General features: G+C 36.7%; 1 protein-coding gene across 1 annotated transcript in view; it reads right to left on the bottom strand.

Annotated features, from left to right (window-relative positions):
• LOC150056267 (sodium channel protein type 1 subunit alpha) overlaps positions 1-8,902 on the bottom strand; it is a 110,775-nt gene extending 101,873 nt beyond the window's left edge. Inside the window, exon 1 of the mRNA XM_090342715.1 lies at positions 8,677-8,902. The gene's annotated coding sequence lies outside the window, so the exon portion shown is untranslated. The remainder of the gene's footprint in view (positions 1-8,676) is intronic.
• Positions 8,903-15,311: the final 6,409 nt, after the last annotated feature.

The following is a 15,311-nucleotide window of genomic DNA, read 5'->3' as shown; positions in this document are numbered from 1 at the left end:
GCCTTGGAATCTATTTTTACTTTTAAAGCAACACATGCTTATTGTCAAAGTGTTGGGCCTTTTAAACCAAAATATACTAAAAATTTTGAAAAAACATTAATAGTGAGAGTTCTCTATGTAAAATTCTAAATTTTTAGCTCTTTATGACTTATATTTTCTTAATGAATTTACTAATTTTACTATATGAATATGAGATTCTTGAAAAAGAACATTTGTAAGGAAGAAGATATAATAATTATAAAGATAACCACAATAATTCTTATAATATTCTTTTTCATGTTTTCATGGCATAATATATGCTTGCATGGTACTTCTCACATGTTATATCCTGTGCAATTTTACAATGAAGTAAATGTTTTGCTAAACATTACAACAAATGACAATGTAATATCTCCTTGTTTGTATAGATTATGATTTATTTATCCATTCTTCTATTTTTTTTTGCCAGTCCTGGGCTTGAGCTCAGGGCCTGAGCACTGTCTTTGGGCTTTCTCAAGGCTAGAGCTCTATCACTTGAGCCTCAGCACCACTTCTGGCTTTTTTCTATGTATGTGGTACTGAGGAATTAAACCCAGGTCTTCGTGCATGCTAGGCAAGCCTTCTACCACTAGGCCAAATTCCCAGCCCTATTTATCCATTCTTCTAATGTTGTATGTATTGCCTACTTTTGTTAGGTGGAATTATTTTCTGGATGAGGACTAGGTTGGTGGAATTGTCAGCCAAAGGGTCCCATTAATCATATGTAGAAAAATCAGATTCATAATCCAAGCCTGACTAAGCAAAAGCTCACTTCCTAGAAGTCTAGAATAAAACATAAATTCAAACAAAATTACCCTAAAAGCACTCAACTGCTTCATCCTAGGAGATAACAGCACCTTACAGAAATCAGCTCATAGTCCAACATATAGGCTCCCTTCTTCTACTTTCCTGTCGTTTTCTGGTTTGATTACAGACTGTAAGTTGTGATATATTACATCCAACTAATCCAAGTCAGTTTCAGTTGCTGATGGAAACACCAAAACTATCATTTTTATAAGTTCTCCATTCATTCTTAATTTTTATATCCTCTTTGCCTAGATGAGAGTTATGAACCTGACATCGTAGGCACATCTGCGGAATCTGAGTTATCAACATTTTGTTTCTGCTCACATTGCAGAACATGCTTCTTCGAATAATATCCTAATTACTTATTAATTTCCTTGTTGGAATATTAGTACACATGCAGACAATTATTATCAAAGGGAGGAAGATATGAATAATGAAAATCTGCCATTAATGTAACAATCTTAACAACTTCAGCAACAAAGAAAAATGATATCAATTCAGAAATCTTGCCTATTGCTTTAGCAGTAATAAGGGCAGCCAAAGAAACTGTGCATAGACTGATTTGTGTGACCCTCAAACTTTTATATGCCATAACACAAAGATAGTACCTGTATTTGGACCCAGGGCCTCTGAATAGATAATTAAGTTAAATGAGGTCTTTAAGTTAGGCTTTTATCAAATCTAACTTAGAAAAGTAAATCAGAGCACAAAGACAGACGTATTTATAGGTACCCAGAAGAAAGAGATTATAGTGAGAAAAGGCCATCAGCAAGCCAAGAAGAAGGGCCTCTACAATAATCATACCTGTGCATACTTTAATCTTAAATTTTGAGTCTCAAAACTATGACAAATGAATTTCTATTGTTCAATCTGTCATGACAGATCAAAGCAACCAATTTTACACCCAAACCTTTCAAATGACACACTCGTGTCTTAAGCTCAACAACTTCTTGCAATGGTATTTGTTCAACAAGAAGAGACCAATAACATTATAAAGAACACAAATAATGCTTACATTAGTTCCACAGAGTACATGCAATGCAACAGGTATTTCTTGTAGAAAGATCAAGCAATATTTTCCCAGAAATAATAGCAGCTCATTAAAGAATGGTCCATCATTATCACCTTAACTTTGTGGTAGTATCACAGTGACTGTGCTCTTAATGTGAAGAAAGAAAACGATGTTAACTTAAATCAAGGTGTTAAAAAGAAATCTGGTTAAAAAGAAATCTGGATCAATTTCTTCAAGCTTTAATGTTATATGAATGCTCAAAAAGACATAAATACTGTGTCTTTTGCTTTAAAATTGATCTCTAGCACCCAGTATATGATAATTGATGGTAAAATCATGACTGCAGGGCCAACAAGATTAATAAGGTAATTCAACCAGGCAAGAATCTCCCCTAAATAATTCTGGGCCAACTAGGTACCAACAAGGAATACATGATGCTTCATTCATACTTCATGTTATGTAAAGAGTAGACTCCATCTAGATCATGTAAGAGCCAAAACTGTAAATCTTACGAACAAAATAATATACTTCTGTAGCAGTTTATGCTAATAGGTCTTATAAATGACTTCAAGACACCAGTGACAAAAAAAAGACAGACTAGCTAGCAGAGATGAATTCCAACAGACCACTGAAGCATGAATAGGCAACATCCAGCAAGCTTGAGGAGTCTGTCCACTCACAGAAGTAAACTGAAAAGCCAGGTCAATTCTAAGTAGGAAATTCATGTTTTCTCTGAATAATTCCAGTGTCTCTAGGCCACTGCCTATTAAGGAAGAGAAGATAGTCAATGAAAACAGGAAGACCCTCAGAATGTGCATTTTGAAGGAATATAAAAAGAACTAAAAGTTTTAACATAGATACAAATGGGAGCTGAACTCCAGCTCTTAGGTGGTTATTTTGACATCACTTTCATACTGATTAAATAGATGTTTGTCTGAACACCCTCTGGGAAGTTCTGTGTCTTGTGCGAGCAAGGAATGAAGCAGTTTTCTGTCCCATGCTCTCCTTATTCACACTTTCTCAGTTTACTCATTTCAGTGGGAAGCAAGCACTTAGGTGTAAGAAAAGATGTTATGTGGAGTATGCAGGGCTCTGTTTTACTGATGTTTTGTATTAACGTAACCAATAATCTCACAATAACCATGTTGTTTCTAAACAAACAGTGGTAGTTTTAGCATTTATAAGTATTGTAGGAATTATAACATTTCTTAGAGAACACTATAAATGGTATTATTTTATATAAAATACTTGTTTGTAAGTATAACTAGTTTAAGCTTTTTTGTTATAAATTTTTATGTCTCTGTAGTTGTGTTTATATTTCCAGTACCATGTCCATAGCATTGGGTATGCAAATATTGAGTCCTTGCTCTTGTACTATTTGGATCTAACAGCCACATATTAAAGATACGATGCACCCTTTGTTCCTTTGGCCTTGACTTGTCTCACTCAACATGATTCATTCTAGATTCATCCACTTCCCTGCGAATGCCATTATTTTATCTTGTCTGGTGGCTATGTAGAATTCCATTGTATGCATGCATGCATGTATGTATGTATGTATGTATGTATGTATGTATGTATGTATGTATGTATGTATATACACCACATTTTCTGTATCCATTCATCTGCAGTAGGGCATCTGGATTGTTTCCATCACCTGGCTCTTGTGAATAGTGTAGAGATGAACATTGCTGAGCAGGTGTCCTTATCATATCCTGGGTTATGATGTTCAGGATAGATGCCCAGGAGGGGTATGGAGGGATTATAGGGAAGGTCTATTTTCAATTCTTTAAGAAACCTCCATACTGCTTTCCAGAGTGGTTGAACTTGCTTACAATCCCCCAGAAGTGCAGTAGGGTTCCTTTTTCTTCACAACCCCATCAGCATCTGTCATTGTCTGAGTTCAAAATCTTGGCCATTCTTATTGGGGTAAGATGGTATCTTAGGATTGTTTTATTTGAATTTTCTTTATGACCATGAATGATGAGCATTTTCTCATATGCTTTTCTGCCATTTTAACCTCTTCTTTTGATAAGGTTCTCTTTAGTTCCCTTGCCCATTTAATCATTTGCTTTTTGTGTTGGGGGGGGTGGGGGATTCGTTTCTTGAGTTCCCTGTATACTGGATATTAAGCATTTGTCATATGTATTATTGGTAAATATCTTTTCCCAGTTGGTTGGCTATTTTTCTACTTTAGTAGCTATGCTTTTATCTTGCAGAAACTTTTTATTTTTAGGTAGTCCCATTTATTGAGTCTCTCTCCAATCTGTTGTGACCCTGGGATTCTGTTCAGGAAGTTTTTGTCTATGCCTATAAGACTTTTAAAGATGAAGTAATACCTATACTCTTGAAACTCTTCTGAGAAATAGAAGCAGAAGGAGAATACCAAATTCATTTTATGAAACTAATATTACACTCATCCCCAAATCAGGAAAAGATCCAACAAAAAAAGATACCTACAGACCTATCTCTCTAATGAACACAGATACAAAACTTCTCAAAATACTAGCTAACAGAATCCAGAAACAAATTTTAAAAATTATACACTATGATCAAATAGGCTTCATCCCTCAGATGCAAGGCTAGTTTAACATTTACAAATCAACATAATACATCAATCAATATAACACAATCATATAATATAATACAATCAATATAATGCAAATCAATATAATACATCGTATCAATAGAGCTAAGGATAAGAATCATGATAATTTCTCTGGACACAGAGAAGGCATTTGACAAAGTACAACATCCATTCATGTTGAAATCACTAGGAAAAATAGGAATAAGAAGTACATTCCTTGAAATAATTAAAGTCATATATGACAAACCTACAACCAATATTATACTAAATGGAGACTGTCTGGAACCATTTACCTTAAAATCAGGCACTAGTTTAAGCTTTTAAAGCCTACTCACTTATCAAAATTAAATGTACATTTAGCATTTGTCTTGACTTTCATTTTGCTTTAAATAAGATCAGGAGAATGTGAGGTATTTAGTGAATCCAGGTTTCTACAGATCTGAGTTGTTGCCTCTGTAGTCCCATTTTCTATCATCTGCTTTTTCTACTTGCAGAGTCAAAGCTGGCATGCCTCACAGTGGTGACATCCTGCCCTTGGCACCTCTGTTCTTTCTCCTCCCTTTCTTCCACCTGACTTCACCATTTGTTTTGCCATTCATGTACAGATCACTTCATCCTTCACTCTTACGGGTTTCTACTAAAACCAAAACAAAACCATGTCCACTTCTCTCTGCATGCTTTTCACCTTCACTGTTTCCTTATCATGAATTCCTTTTCTTTACACCTTGATTTTTTTCTTCCTTCCTACTCCCATCATTAGACTGCAACCACTGATGTGGGCAAGAATTTTGCTCCATCTATCATATCTCTGCACCTAAAAGAGGAACTGTCCCACAGTAGGAAAGACACATTTTATTTTCCCAGTGTATGATTGACAGATATTTGAGGGCTCCTTGGAAAGGAAAGTATTTCTGAAAACTGGGCACATGAGAAAGGAAGTGGATTATAGCTAGCCGGCACAGACTGCACTCAACACAGACCTCCTTATCTGGACTCACCTGAACCTCCCACGATACAGATGACAAGGGATGTGTAATTACAATCCCAGATGCCAAAGTAGACTTGCCTCAGTTCACATTGTAATCTGACACTTATATAACTTTAGTGATAGACAATTAATTCAGTCTCATAGTGCTTTGACTTCCTCAACTATCACATGAACAAGATTACCTACTGCACAGTACTCAATAAGGTTCTATTTGTAAGTACTGCTGAGAAAAGTGGCTGACACTGAATAAATACTTTGCCTGTTCTTTTCTTTAATTGCTAGTTCTGGGCTTGAACTCAAGGCCAGGGTAATCTCCCTTAGCATTTTTGCTCAAAGCTGGTGTTCAACCTCTTGACCCTCAGGTTCAGTTCTAGCTTTTGGTCATTAATTGAGGATAAGAGTCTCTGATTAACTTTCCTTGCCTGGGATACTGCCAAACTGGCATCCTCAGATTTCAGCCTACTGTGTGGCTACGACTACAAATAGGAGCCACCAGTGCTTGGCTCACTACTCTTTTTAACTTAAAATAATTAATATATAGTAGTGAAGAATCTTGGCACAATGAAAAATAATTAAAAAGGACAACAATTTGGAGTAGTTAAAGTTTGCATTATTATTTTTGGCTGATCACAGTATCTATGAGAATAAAATTCTTCCTCACATCTACCTTAAACCAGTCAAATCTAAATAGAGCTGAAAAACATGTTTAATTGATTGGTAATATTTTTAATTATTACTATTTGCACTTCAGGTAAAAGGACCCTATGGTTATTAATTCAATTGGTGATTTTTCTCTCTTTCTGTCTGCCTTCTTTCCTGAAATCTTTTTCTCTCTCCCTTCTCAGGTGGCTGGGAGAGATTAGATCTTTGGCTGTTGATAAGAACTAGCAGAAATCACAGAGTCACTAGCAGAAGTCTAGAGCCTCTCTAAAGACTCATAAAATGAGCAGTGCCTTGTATTGGCCCCGAGGCTAAATTTGGAGGCATATTTTTATGTCAAGCTTTGGCAGCTTGAACGTATGTGGCTTCTGAAGTCCTAGAGACAAGAGCAGACAGGACCATGATATCCATTTTGTATTAGCAATGCTCAGAGAAAGGGCTTGTTTCTTTTCTCTTTCTGAATGTTGGTCTCCTAAATGTGCCCTCGAAAGAAAGAGCTAGCTCATGCTGTATCCTGCAGAGTTTCCTGGGGCTGCTTCCCTATATGGTGATGACAGAGTTTCTGTCTGGTTCTCAGTCAGTCCACTTGCCCTGGTATCTCTGGGAAGGCAGGATGCTGGCTGATATCTCCTGTACCTTCTTGGATACTGTATAATTAATTAGGCCTCCAATTGTGCTTCCCTGCCCCCATAGATGGAGAAATCCTATCTTTCATGTCTTAAAGGGAAATTGCCATAATAAACGAGTCTTAAGATAGCAAATTTCCCAGCAAGGAGTCTTACAAATGAAGATTATTTATATTGACAGAAAAATCCAATATATTGTTATTTTCCTTGTCAGTATGAACACTCTGGATATACTGGCCTCCTCAACAGATATTTAGAAAAATAAAATAACACAAACAATGTAATGGAGCAATGGGAGAAAAAAACCCACAAAAATCAGTTGCACTGATTAATGAAAACTAATTCTGCTGCCAGGTTCATGATATAACCAGCCACTTTGTGCTGTATTCTGGTGGTTTATAATGTTACTTCACCCTCTCCACGAAATTGTTTTCCAGTAAATCTCTGTGGCCATCCATTCCTGTCTACACATTATGTTCCTAAAATAGACACCATCTAAAAATCTCTGCAAGGAGCTTTGTGGAGGAAGGCCTAAATTGCAACACTTCTCCTAAGAGTGACATAAGGCTCAGTAGCAATTACAAAAGCAACAGCCCCAAAGGGGAGTTTTAAAGGAGTTTTTCAACATAGTTATTCTGCTTCTGAAACGCATAGCTGAGGGAAAGAAATGAGTTAGATGCCGCTGGCCTGGTGTATTGGGCCTGCCCAAGCTCTCCGTTGCATCAGCCTTAGCATACCAGGTATTGCAGCAAAGAAGGAAGGTAGCTTGTCCCTGCCTGGGGCAGGAGGAAGTAAGGCAGGACTCATGGAGCTCAGCATGGAATTTTCCTGTTTCTATTTTGCACCATCCTCTTGGAATGATGTGGAAGTGCCTTCTGGAGAAGTATGTCCTGTTACTACACTAATGCATCAGAAATACCATGGGAACCTGCAAATCCATTAAAAAATCAGAAACCACATTTTTGTAGCTGTGATAGCAACAACATTTGGCAAATGAGCACCTCAGAAATATTTAGTCACATGCGCATAGGAGCGGAACCAAAGCCAGCATAGACTTATTTAGTTTATCAGGCACATGAAACAGCACTCACCCATCACTGGATCTGGACTTATTAGTTAGTGAGGAGCAAAGATAGCCAGTAAGCCAATGGGATATTTAAACACGTACCTCAAACAGGTAAGAAAGAGCAAATGCACAGTAACAAAGACCTTTGAAAATGCCTCATGTAAACCCAGAAACATTTCTTCTGCTGCTTAAAAGGCCAGACAGCTTCCAGTGTGAACAGAGCAGCATCTGCAGTATCATTGCAGGTGGTGACCTCTGTCTCATTTAAAGTAAGTCAATCTTCCCTGCTAGCATTGCATAGGATTACACCCCCCCCTTTTTTTAACACTTCCTTCAAGTTCCTTTTCAAGTGTGGTTGAATAGGAGTGATTGGGAGAAAAACAAATCACTGCCCCCAACTTGCCCAAAACATGAGGCATGTCTTCTCTACAGCCTTGCTTCTGCCCTGGGAGGTAGTCTACCCCTGCAATGCCAGCCTCAGGCAGCACTGGCTGCTTTCTTCCATCCTGTGGAGTTAAACCTGGGATGTAAATGGTGCTTCATCTTTAGGAGCAATATGACCTCTATTTCCAGCCAGCTAGTCCAGTTCTCAAGCACCACTGATACAGGGGTGGGGTGGGGGTGGGGGCTTCTACAGGAGACCTTGAATAGGAGGAAGGCCAGCAAAGACAAGAACTGGCCAGGTGCCAAGGTATTCCAGGCCAAAGAATCTCATCTTGTATCAAAATGCTGAACTGTAAAACAGACCTGATTTTAGTTCATGGAGGTTGAGAGGGGACAGGGAGGGCTTGGAGAGAGTGAAAAGGAGGAGGAAGAGAGAAGGAGGAGGGGGACAGTTGATCTGAATTCACATACATAAAGAAATAAAAGGAATAACTATACTTAAGACCACAAGACAATTAAATCTCTTACCTGAAAAAAAGGAAAATTACCCATCTGCAATGAGGACCAGCATCTCCCAAAGACAAGATGATAATATGCCTTCAGTTGCAATTGCTCAGATTCTTTCTTGCCAAAGGTGACCAAGTATCTACAAGGGCTGCAGTCTCTCAGGGGCAGGACACACACACACACAGGCACACACACGCACACATACATACATGCACAAGGGACCTCTGCAGTATCCTCTCGGCTTCATCCTTGCCTCACTCTGTGGTACCTAATACAAATCAGCAAATAGCTTGTTTAAAAAAAAAAAAAAAAAATCGAGATGGTACCTTACGTTCCATTGCCATCTAGTGGCCAAATGTGAAATGCATTCTCTTAGTCTGGATTTGTGTTCCTTGTCAACCTCTTTCTTTTCAGTTTGTTCATTCCCATTGGTTGACTGCTTCCTCTCATTCTCCATTGCTCTATTTATACTACAACTAACATTAAAAGATGAAAAAAGTTTAAAACTAAATAGGGTCCTAGAAATAAAAAAATCAGAGCTATTTTCATTTGGGAATAATAATTTTGTCATGCATAGTTGTTAGTTTTAATATTACAATAATAGAAATTAAATTGATTTGTCTTTTTATTCCATTGGGTAAACAAAATGGCTTAGTTTGTGTGTGGTGGGATGGGGGCTATATTGGAATTTAAAGTCAGGGCCTCACAATTACTAGGCAGATGGACTCACACTTAGATCATTTCAGTATCTGTGTCTTGCGTTGATTTTTTTTTTAAAAGAGAAGGTCTTATATCTTGAGCAGCACTGAATTCTAATCTGCCTATCTGTGCTCTGAGACATCACTGGAATGAGAGGCATGACCACTACAAAACCTGCATTTGGTTAAGATAGTATGTTACGAACAGCTTTTCCCAGGAGTCACCTCCAGCCAGGATACCTCCTCACCTTCCAAACAGCTAAGATTTACAGGCTAAAGTCTCTGGATTTTACTTAGGTAGTCCTTTCCTACTGACTTATGGCTTTGCATTAAAGATCTATTTGCAATTTTTATTTTTATTATAATTAATAGAAGGGTTACATGATATTTGACAGATAGAAGGTGCATTAATTCACATACATTGATACCCTTTCACATGTCTTGGTGCAATTTTTATTTTTAATAGTGTGGTTTACTAGTTTCTGTATCGCAGGGTGTAACTCAAACAGATGTGAGTTTTGGTTTATGTCCAACACTAATAAGCATGCATTTTTGTTTATGGCACTGGTATATGCACTCAAGAGCATGTGCTTTTAAGCAAGTCACTGAACTGCTCAATAAAACTTACATGTTCCCCATCTTCAGTTGTAGAGATTATGTAAATTTATGTCTCCACAGTAACTTTCTTTGGTTTTGTTCTTTTATTCGAAGAGGTCTTCTCATCTTATAAGTATGGCCCAAAGTTTAATTATTATAACATGTTTTAGTAAACAAATACAGAAAATTTTAATCTAATTATTGGTAGAATTATGAAAGCCATACATACCAGGTTTTTCTAAGACAATTATAAATATATGTGAAGCTGTTTATAGGCACAAAAATGAGTAGAACATTGCATGTTATGTATTATACTTTAAAATGTATTGAGCATGGTAGCACAAACCTGTAAACTTCAGTAAAATTAAGAAACCACTATCTCAGAAAGAAAAAGTAAATACATTTTTAATGGTTTGGGCTGTAGCTCATATGGAAGAGCTTTTGCTATGCAAGTGTGAGAACTAGATTTTGACCCCCCACGAAACAATGAACAACAACAACAAAATGAATCAGTCCTTAACACCTGGTACATGTATCTTTGCATTACTTAGCTCATCAGGGTCACTTTCCTTTGCCAACTGACACACATTGCTGATAATTATCTTTGCATATATGTTTACCATTTATTAAAACTCATTCCTACTTTCAATTTTTATTATTTTTGTATTCTTTACTACGTGAGAGTGGGAGATACACTATTATTATTATTATTGTAGTTATTTCCACTGTACAATTAAGAAAACATACTTTTGAGATGATGGAACATGTAAAGCAATAAAACTAAGATTTTGGGTGTCCAGATTCATTGTTATTTCCAACATACTTCATTTCTAGAATTATGAATATTTATTTATTTCAGAAAACTTGTTTTTTAGTTCTGAGACCAGGGGCCTGTACCTGATACGTTCCCTTACTAGACTAGGACTCTATCAACCCAGCTACTCCTTCAACCCTCACAAAACTTTTACTAGTTATTAAATTTGGACTCATGGTCGACCTTGTGATTCTATCTTATCTTCTATACAAGAAAAACTTCTTAGCCAATGGCTCAATGCTCAGCCCACGGACATTACTCACCAGAGTTAAAGCCCTCCAACTTCAAAGGCCTGACATCAAGGCAAACTATTAGAATGTATTAAGTTAGTGAAGTATACACTTAAAATCACAAATATAAATTGGTCGTGAGGGAAACTTTATTTGTGCTATGTTTTACCACCTGGTTTTTGCCTTGCTGGGCATTGCACTAAAAGTTTCATTGGCTGATTACAAACTCCTTGGGAAACTAGGTCTGCATTTGGTTTATCCTTTCTGTTTGTTAACTTATGCTGGTAAATTTGTCTCATTCTTACAGTTAGGTTTTCAGTTTTAAAAAGCAAATAATGTAATTTGTCTTCTATCCATAACTATTATTTCATATTCTTGTCTCAAAAGGTGAAAAGAATATATTATTTCCTGTGTGGAAATACCTCTCCAATCTGAATGCACAGATCTGAGAAGTTTCTAACAAGGGGAAAAAATGAAAGCGTATAATTTCTTTAGTGTTTTTCCTACTCTGTCTCTATCTTGAGAATATGGTCCTTGTTTTGTAATCTTCATCAGTTGCTTGTAGCTGGTCACTACTGATCACCCAAGCAAAGACAGGAAGGTTGTAACAGGACAGATCTCTGTTAGGAGTTCTTGAATGTTTCCGGATCAAGGTCACTTAGGTGGGAAAAGTTGCGCTAGATCTTTAGGCTTCTCAAATACTTGTCCATTCAGGAGAGTCTCCAGTTGCCACTAATCTTGAAGGAGTTGAGGGAGAATTTATTTCCATATTAAAAACATAGTGGGATTAATATTTGAATAATATTTAATCTTTTCTTGAATATGAAACAAAGGTAATTCATTGTCAAGAAATATTCTTTTGGATGTCTACCTTCGAGAGCTCTGAACCATTTTTTAAGTCACATGACATGAATAGAATTTATTAATTACACTTAGTTCTCTCAAGGAGAGGGAAATGATCTTTGGTCAGTTTCTCAAAGTCACAGCTAAATCATTTATTGCACTTCAAGGTCTGGATTCCCTTGCTCAGAGTTATAAATGGCATTTGAATTTTAAAGAAGGACATATTTCCAAATTTTTCCATAATTTGGGGGGGTATTTATTGACAGAGTGACATGAAACTGGATCACTTTTCCACTTCCCTTGCAAAAGAATGAGATAATATGCGGGTGAACAGAAGTGAACAAGGGGACATCTGAGAAGAGTGATGACATACACAAGTTCTGGTGGTATAAGGTTTGTTACTAGAGAGATGAATGCTTCCAGCCCAGAGCTGATTTTAACCCATGCTCTGTGCAGCTTAAACCACACGACTGTTTAATTGCCAAATGGATGTAAATCCTGGCTCTTCCCTTTCAGAAAGGTAGAAAATGAAATTCTGTTAGATCCCAGAACTGATGGGGGAGTAATGATGCATTACTTTTAGACTTTGCTTTGTAACTGTGACTACAAGCATCCAGTGATTTAGTTTTGTAAATATAGCATTCTGCAAAGACATACTGCCGATGTTTTGCTTTCTCCAACATTTACTAAGGTAGTGACTTTAGTAGCTATTATTTTAGGACAAGAAACCATTCGAAGAAAATAATTAAGGTATAGCTTTTGAGGCTAATCTGTCCTTTTGCAAACGAGCCAGAAATAGGTGGGAGAATTACCTACAATTAGATAAATAATGACGAAATTATAGCAATAAACTCTCTCATAGAAAAAAAGCCAGTTAGTTTTTCAACAAGTTTAGCATTATTATTTCTGCATAAAAGTTGCCCCCTGGTTTTAGATTGCCTGATAGGCCATTTGAAATGGGCATAGTCTATATCTGCGACAAATTGGGAATCAGATTTGTTTGAACAAGTTATAGAAATATTAAAAAGATCCACTTCCTGCCAGTAGAAATGACCAAATCTAAAGTGACGTAGGCTTGTTACTGTTGATTAAAATATTGCAGGCTTGTACTTCTGTTTTGTTTTGTTTTGTTTTGCTAGTCAGAGCCTGGGCACTGTGCCTGAGCTTTTTTATTTTTATTTTATTTTTTACTTATTTATTTATTTTTTTTTGCTGCAGGTTAGCACCCTACTATTAAGCCACAGTGCCACTTCTTGCTTTTCCTCTTTATGTGGTACTAAAGAATTGAACCCAGGGCTTCATGCACGCTAGGCAAGCACTCTACCATTAAGGCACATTCCTAGACTCAAAGACTGCAGTTTTTACAAGCCACTTATAATAGTCTGTGGATGTACCTCAGATGTACTTGCCTAAAATCACTTACTATAATCCAAGCAATTCTCACTGAATATATTCTTCACACAAATGGGTGATTTTTTCATACATGCATATAATGTACTATAGTCATATTTCCTCTTTTTATGTTCACATCTCATATATGACATGAAATATATGTATATGTTTAGAAGAGACATATAAGAATATGGCATCAATATCAATTGAAGATGATCAAAATATGTCTCTGTTTATAGTCTACTCTTTGTTTATAGCCTTTCTCTCAATAAAACAGGAAACTTTGATGCTCATTGCTTTCTTTCCTCTGCTTTGAGGATCATCTCTTTCTCACCGCATTCCCATCGGCCCTCTCTCCGAACACTTGCCACTGACTGGCCTACCTTATTTATTTGAAAGTAAGCATTTTCCCTTGTAATACTTTGGTCTCCAAACTCACCCGGTGCTTGTCTATATGGAGAAAGTTTGAGAAGTTGAGCTAGTAACATGAGCTGAATACTTACCAATTAAAATTCCAGAATGAAATTCTGACAGAATCTACTAGCAGGATAAAGTAATATTGCACATCTTATGTTTAAAGTGTTTATTGATTTACATTATGCTAGTATATAGGGAATTCTTTTTGCTAATTACTGAGGAATTTTGAAGCTGGAAAGTTATCAGAGGCCAACTAAATAAGGGTTCTAATTCTGTATAAAAGAAGAATGAGATAAAGAAGAGTGATGTAACTGCGAACCAGTAGCTCACACATGTAGGCCTAAATACTCAGGTACTGAGACTTAAGGACTGAAGTTTGAAGCCAGCCTAGGCAGAAAAGTCTATGAGTCTCTTATTCTCAATTAATCAGTGGATGTCCAAAAGTGGAGCTGTGGCTCAAGTGGTTGAACATCAGCCTTGGGCAAAATGACTAAGGGATAGTACCCAGAGGAGGAGGAGGTGGAGGAGGAAGAAGAGAAGGAGGAGGAAGAAGGGTGAGAGGGGAGGATACTGATGTGACATGCCCAAGGTCACATAAAAATTGGGTATGAAAATAGTCCATTCACATTTTTGTTTTCCACAGTCTGACCATGAAGGAAATTAATATTAAGTAGAAGCATCAGCACAAAAGAAGCAAAATGGAACTGAGAGGAATATTTCTAGATATGCCACAATTGATTTTCACTCAAGTTCTGACAGGGAGATGAATGTGATGGAGGGTATGGTTGCAATTACTCTTGAAGAGGTGATGGACTAACCAACACTGGTTTTAGCCAAGAACATGGAAAGCAATTGTCCTTCAGTCTAGCCCCTCAGACTATTCTGAAATACAACCACTTGGCTCCCAAACGTACGCACACTAGTCCTAACATTTCCTGAGACCCAAAGTGAGCCCTAGGAAACATCCAGAAGTAAATCACCTTGAGTTCTGACTAGAAAAATACAATATAACCTAAGATACATTTTGTTTCCTGAGTCTATTATATATTCTATATATTCTATATTCAGAACTGTTCTGCCTATGTTGTTTTAAAACACCTAGTCTCAATGGATCTCTATCAGTATCTAAAGATGCATACAATTTTACCTGCTGGGAACAAAATCTAATGTTTCATGTGACTGAGCTCAGTATCTCACTTAAACAGAACAAGGCTTCCTAAAGGCTTCATACCTTTATACTTGGTCATACTTATAGATGTACTACTACATAAGGGAAAAGAGTGAAGAAAAAATGCTATTATGAAGGAAATGTTGGAGCAACTGGAAAACATGAAGTTACTACTCTGGGTTTGAGTCTATTCTTACATAGATTCTCTCCTATGTTTTGAAATTAATTATATATAATTCTTAATTATACTCAATCACTTACTTGATCACTTTCAGTCAGCAACACTCAGTTAGCAAAGATGAATCAACCAAGAGAGATACAAATGAGGACTTACTGAAATCTGAATTCCAATTTTCCATTTTAATGTACCTTACAACCCACCATGTCAATGGCTTACCTATTCAAGAACTTTAATTAGATTTTATTGATGTAGAGAAATTTTTCACACTGAAGGAAACATAATATTTGTGAAGATGACTCTTTATAGAATAAAATTG

Source organism: Megascapheus bottae, chromosome 12 (genome assembly GCF_031878675.1).
Source record: "Megascapheus bottae isolate mThoBot1 chromosome 12, mThoBot2.hap1, whole genome shotgun sequence".
NCBI classification, from domain to species: Eukaryota; Metazoa; Chordata; class Mammalia; order Rodentia; family Geomyidae; genus Megascapheus; species Megascapheus bottae.
The sequence above is the reverse complement of the archived record's forward strand: the minus strand, read 5'-3'. Positions and strand labels throughout refer to the sequence as shown.